Genomic DNA, 5,635 nt, shown 5'->3' on the forward strand with positions numbered 1-5,635 from the left:
TACAACTCCCAGAGAGCGTAGAGAGCGCTCCTTCGCCCTCGGGCTCCCTTCGTTCATTGGTCCCTGAGGAATCCAGGTAACAGGTTTCTAGGCTCAGCATCTTAGAAGAGGCAAAAAACAAACAAGCTAACTCCCCCTTCCCATCAATTAAAGTGTTATAACAGTCACAAACTGAGGGGAAAAATGTCAGATAATCTTTCCGAAAAACACCCTGAACTGTCATTAAAACAACCCAAAACAAAACAAACGAAAAAAGCAACACGCCTCACTCACTGGTTAATGTCAATTTTGGGGGAGGCGGAATCCCCAAAGAGGCACGATGTTAACAGATTGAAAACCCAGGCTGCACATTAGAATCCGTGGGGGAGTACTTATGAAAGACCGATCACCAGATTCTATTTTATTGATTTATTTAATAAACACAAAGTGTGTGCTCTGGTGTGCTTGGCAGGATTTTTAAATAGCGATTACCATATGGCAGACCCTGTTATAAATGTCTCATCCCCATTAACTCATTTGATCCTTAGAACAACCCTACAAGGAAGGCGGTGTTATTATCCCCACTTTACAAAGAGGAAAACTGAGGCACAGAGAAGTTAAGTACCTTGCCAAGGTACACAGCTAGTAAGTGGCAGAGGCAGGATTCAAACTCAGAATCTGGCTCCTAAGTCTATTCTTACGTACTATGTTAATTAATGGGTCTGACAAGGGATCCTTTTAGCATATTTTTTAAAGCTCTTCAGAAGACTCTTAGGTGCAGCTACTGGAACTAAGAGAAATGAAGGCTGAAGCACCAGAAACTCACTAGACTTACATTTATATGGCCTAACGCAAGGCTGGGTTCCTATAGGATTTTGCTCACCCCTCTATGGTTGTACTTACTACACTACAGTCAAAGTCAGAGATTCTCATGCGTTTGCTTCATTTCTGTGTCCCCAGCGCCTGACACAGCATGGGCCATTTATAGTACAAGTTCAGTGTCTGCTGAGCAAGTGAACGGATGATTTGCTATCCTTTCAAAAAAGCTTGTTTGTGCTTCCTATGAGAAATAGTGTTGAAACACTGGGGATGTTTCTGCTATGTATTCCTATGGTTGAGAGCAGAGAAAAAATACTGGGATGTAGGACCTACAAACTAAATTTGAGAGAAGTACACACAGTCTACTCAAATCTCTAGCTCACAGGACGTATGCTTTTAGGCATCCCCTCCAAAATGCAAGGCTACTTGGGTTTTCTTCTTTGGTCCCACACAGCAACTCACTGCAACGACCTCAGGGAAGAACAGCCTCCATGGGCATCCAGGATACAGTGGAGCTGAAATAGATTCAGAGGAGTCAATCAAGCTGACCCTGGGACCACACTGCCTTTGGCCTTCCTGTTGCATGAACCAATGAATTTCCAACCATTTAAGCCAGTTTCAGTTCAGTTTTACATTTCTTGCAACAGAAAGATTTCTGGCTGATAAAATGATAACATCTACATCACTGGTTGCTGTGAGAATGAAACAGAAGAGTGTGTCTAAAGCAGCAGCACAGTACCTGGGACATGGTAAAAATCTGATAGTGGCTCTCAGGGTAACTCTTCATTTTGTCCTAGAGAAGCCAAGAGGCATTTCTTAAACATCAGTCAATGTCCACAAACTCCCAAGGTATCAAGATAACAGCCCCAGAGGTAAAACAAACACAGGTGGAGAGAGGATTCTCCAGGGCATTGTGTTTATCTTAGAGTGTTTACTTTAAACAGAGTCCAGTGCTTACAGTGGAGTGTGTACATCACATATAAAGCAGTATGTACAGTGCAGGAGGAGAAGCCATGTGAAAATGTAATCAAACAACATGCATTCAGATTCCAAATATGAGTTACCACTCTCTTTTACTAAGCCCATAGAAGACATTGCTAATCAACCACTCAACTCTTTCTGAGCCTAGACACAGCCTCAAAATCCTTCTCAGCAAAACATTCTAGGAAACCACTACCAACTCCACAAAGTAAGCACACAAGATGAAACGTATTTGCCTTTTCTACACTTAACTAACCATCCAGCGTCTGAAACTAGATAAAATTGGCAGACTAAGAACATATAAACTGGTTTAGAAGAAAAGAGTTTGGGAAGCTAAGGTTAGTATGAATGTGAGCAATTACTAAGAGATTTTTTTTCTTACATCTCAATGGCTGAAGAACAAATGATGTAAACAAGTCTGATACCATCAGGCCCTGCCTGACTCCCTAACTACTCCTACTTCTCTCTCCTATTCCTGCACTAGGACACATGCCCCCACTTACAGCATGAGTCCTGCCAGTTCACCGAGTGGAGTATCGCCTTTCCTGCCTCCAGGCTCCTGTTCATCCAGTCTAGGTTCCTGTCCTTCTGGTTTGTACCATCCAGCTATAGCTAACCTTCCAAACCATGTCAATAAAGACAATTTTACCAATTCGTAAAAAGGTCAGTGAAGAAATTATCAAATTGATTCAACCAACCCAGTTGAGACCCATGTAACCAGGAAAAGACCAGATGAGTAAAAGAAAGCTGGGCAGTTCTTTTGGGGGAAACACACACACAAAATTCCCCCTTAAAAAAAAGGTCTGCGGGGCTTCCCTGGTGGTGCAGTGGTGGAGAGTCCGCCTGCTGACGCAGGGGACACGGGTTCGTGCCTCGGGCTGGGAAGATCCCACATGCCGCGGAGCGGCTGGGCCAATGAGCCATGGCCGCTGAGCCTGCGCGTCCTGTGCTCCGCAATGGGAGAGGCCCCAACAGTGAGAGGCCCGCGTACAGCAAAAAAAAAAAAAAAAAGGTCTGCAACCAAAATAGCTCCCCCTTTCTCTTCTAGGGTGGGAGGCAGTTTGGTAGGGGGGATTGGCATCTGCAAGCTGATTTTGTAATTAACACTTATTACCAAAAGCCAGAACTGCCTGTCCAAAAAGTGGCTGGCCGTAAATGTCCTTTGCTGGTAGCTCCTCATCTTCACAGATGTGATTCGTCTGGAACGCTTTATCTGGAGCTGTTGAAGTGTGACAGTTAGAAATCAGGATTTGGGATTCCCAGCCCACCCCTTCCTTGGCTCCAACTAAAGCTGAGGCTATGCAGTGCATAAACAACCAGCCTTCTGCTGCAAGTCAGAGCAAGACTGGAAACCAGGAGATGGTGGATGCATTTCACATTAGCCAGACTAATCACTCCCTATTTATAAATAAACTGTCTTCATTTGAGAATCAAGTCCTGATGGGTTTGAATCCTAAGCATTACTTGTTTGTACACTCTTGGTACCACACTGATGTCACTGCAGCCTCTGGCTGGTCCCTTTATCTGTCCTCTTGCTCCACTCCAATCAATTCTCTACAGTGCAGCCAGCGTGATCTTTCTAAAATACAGTCTGATCCCTTCAAAGCCTCCTCACTTTGTGGGAAGGTTCCAAACTCTTTACTATGACTTCCAAGGTCCTCTGTGATGGGGCCACACTCACCCTACCTCACTCTTCCCACTCTCTGCCTCATCCTTTATCCTCTAGCAGTTGGGTGGCCCCCAAAGATATCCAGGTCCTAATCCCTAGAACCTGTGAAGTATGTTACCTTACTTGTACTTTGCAGATATGATGAAGTTAAGGATTTTGATGTGGGGAGATTATCCTGGATTATATGGATGGGGGCTAAATGTAATCCCAAGTACCTATATCAGAGGGAGGGAGGGAGATTAGATGACAGAAGAGGAGAGCAATCTGACCTCTCTGACCACAGAGGCAGACATTGGAGCCATGAGGCCATGGGCCAAGAAATATCCACAGCTACCAGAAGGTGGAAGAGCCAAGGAAGGATTCTCTCCCCAGGAGTTCCCAGAAGAAACCGGCCCTGCCCACACCATGACTGTAGGTCCATGTGATTCAGTTCAGACCTCTGGCCTCCAGAACTGCAAGAGAATACATTTCTGTTGTTTTAAGCCACTAAATTTATGGTAATTTGTTACAGCAGCAACAGGAAACTAAAACAAACCCTGTCAAATGACAGCGGTTCCCAAACACATCCTGCTGGCCTTTCTTCTGGGGTTGCTCTCCCCTTTCTTGGAGATGCCTCTCCACATCCTTTGCCTGCTTTACTCCTATTCCTTGTTTTTTTTTTATTTTTATTTTTTTTAACAAATTTAATCAGTTATACATATACATATGTTCCCATATCCCCTCCCTTTTGCGTCTCCCTCCCACCCTCCCTATCCCACCCCTCCAGGCGGTCACAAAGCACCAAGCTGATCTCCCTGTGCTATGCGGCTGCTTCCCACTATCTATCTACCTTACGTGTGCTAGTGTATATATGTCCATGCCGCTCTTTCGCTTTGTCACAGCTTACCCTTCCCCCTCCCCATATCCTCAAGTCCATTCTCTAGTAGGTCTGTGTCTTTATCCCTGTCTTACTCCTATGTTCTTCATGACATTTTTTTTCTTAAATTCCATATATATGTGTCAGCATACAGTATTTGTCTTTCTCTTTCTGATTCCTTCTTTAAGATTCAGCCTCAGTACTATCACCTGCTTTCACCTGGTTGCCCCAGGCTGGGTGAGGATCCCTACTCCAGGTTTGCACCACACCTGAGCATTTCCTTACACTGCAGTCACCAAAAAGTATTATCATGGTATTTAGGTATCTGACTCCCCAAGTAGGCTATGAGCCTCTTAGGGGTAGAAATCAAGAGCTGTTCTTCCTGGAGTCCTCCATGTGTAGTTTCTAGCATATGGACTGGTACATAAGAGTCCTCGATAAGTATTCATTGAATGAATGAATGAATGAACTTTTAACAAGTTAAAAGTTCTTGACCTTCTGGATGCAAGTGACTTTCATGTCCACTCTACTTCAGCAGTCTCTTCTCACTGCTCATACCCTGGCCCTTGCACCTGGGACTGAGCCCTAAGAAACTTCCAAGTTAAACATCAGCCAGGGTCAGGTCTGACAGCTGGGCTACCCACTGAGAATACTGCAAAATAAATACCACGGCAAACACCTAGGATACCAAAAAATAACAAAATACTTGTTTGGGGGTCGGGGTGAGGATTAGAGCCTATAATGCAGAATGTGGTAATAACTAACTCTTTCTTAACATGACATTCCTTGAATTTCTCAACCTAGTCCCAGTTTCTTAACCAGCTCAGCTACTGCATTCCATAATTTCCATACCACCTTGATGACTCATAAGCCTTTACAACTAAACCAACTGTTCTTAACATATAATAGGATTTAGTTACCAGTAAGGCCTATAATTGAAATTCTTAGAGCTAGTTATGCACTATTAGCCAACTAATACACTTTACATGGGATTATAGGCCTCCATTTACTATTTGATAAAGGTACTGAGCTGAAGCTATAAATAAAGATTCCTTTTGCAAATTGTTTCTCTGCAGGGATTTTTACCTGACTACTGCAACATGATTTTCTTCTTTGTCAGAATGACAGGCTGTCATCTTCTCCAAGGTTTACAACTTCAGGGAGACTTTACTGATGAAAGGATGTAAAACAAAAAAACAGAAAACCAAAGATTCACCAGAGTAAATCAACAAAGAATTATAAATTTTAATTACATCAACAGGAAGAATTTCAAACCATGTTGAGAATTTATATTTTAAAATTTAAATCTATTTAATATATTCTAACTCTAA

The sequence above is a fragment of the Mesoplodon mirus genome, assembly GCF_964341445.2.
Source record: "Mesoplodon mirus genome assembly, chromosome: 1".
Taxonomy (NCBI): Eukaryota; Metazoa; Chordata; class Mammalia; order Artiodactyla; family Ziphiidae; genus Mesoplodon; species Mesoplodon mirus.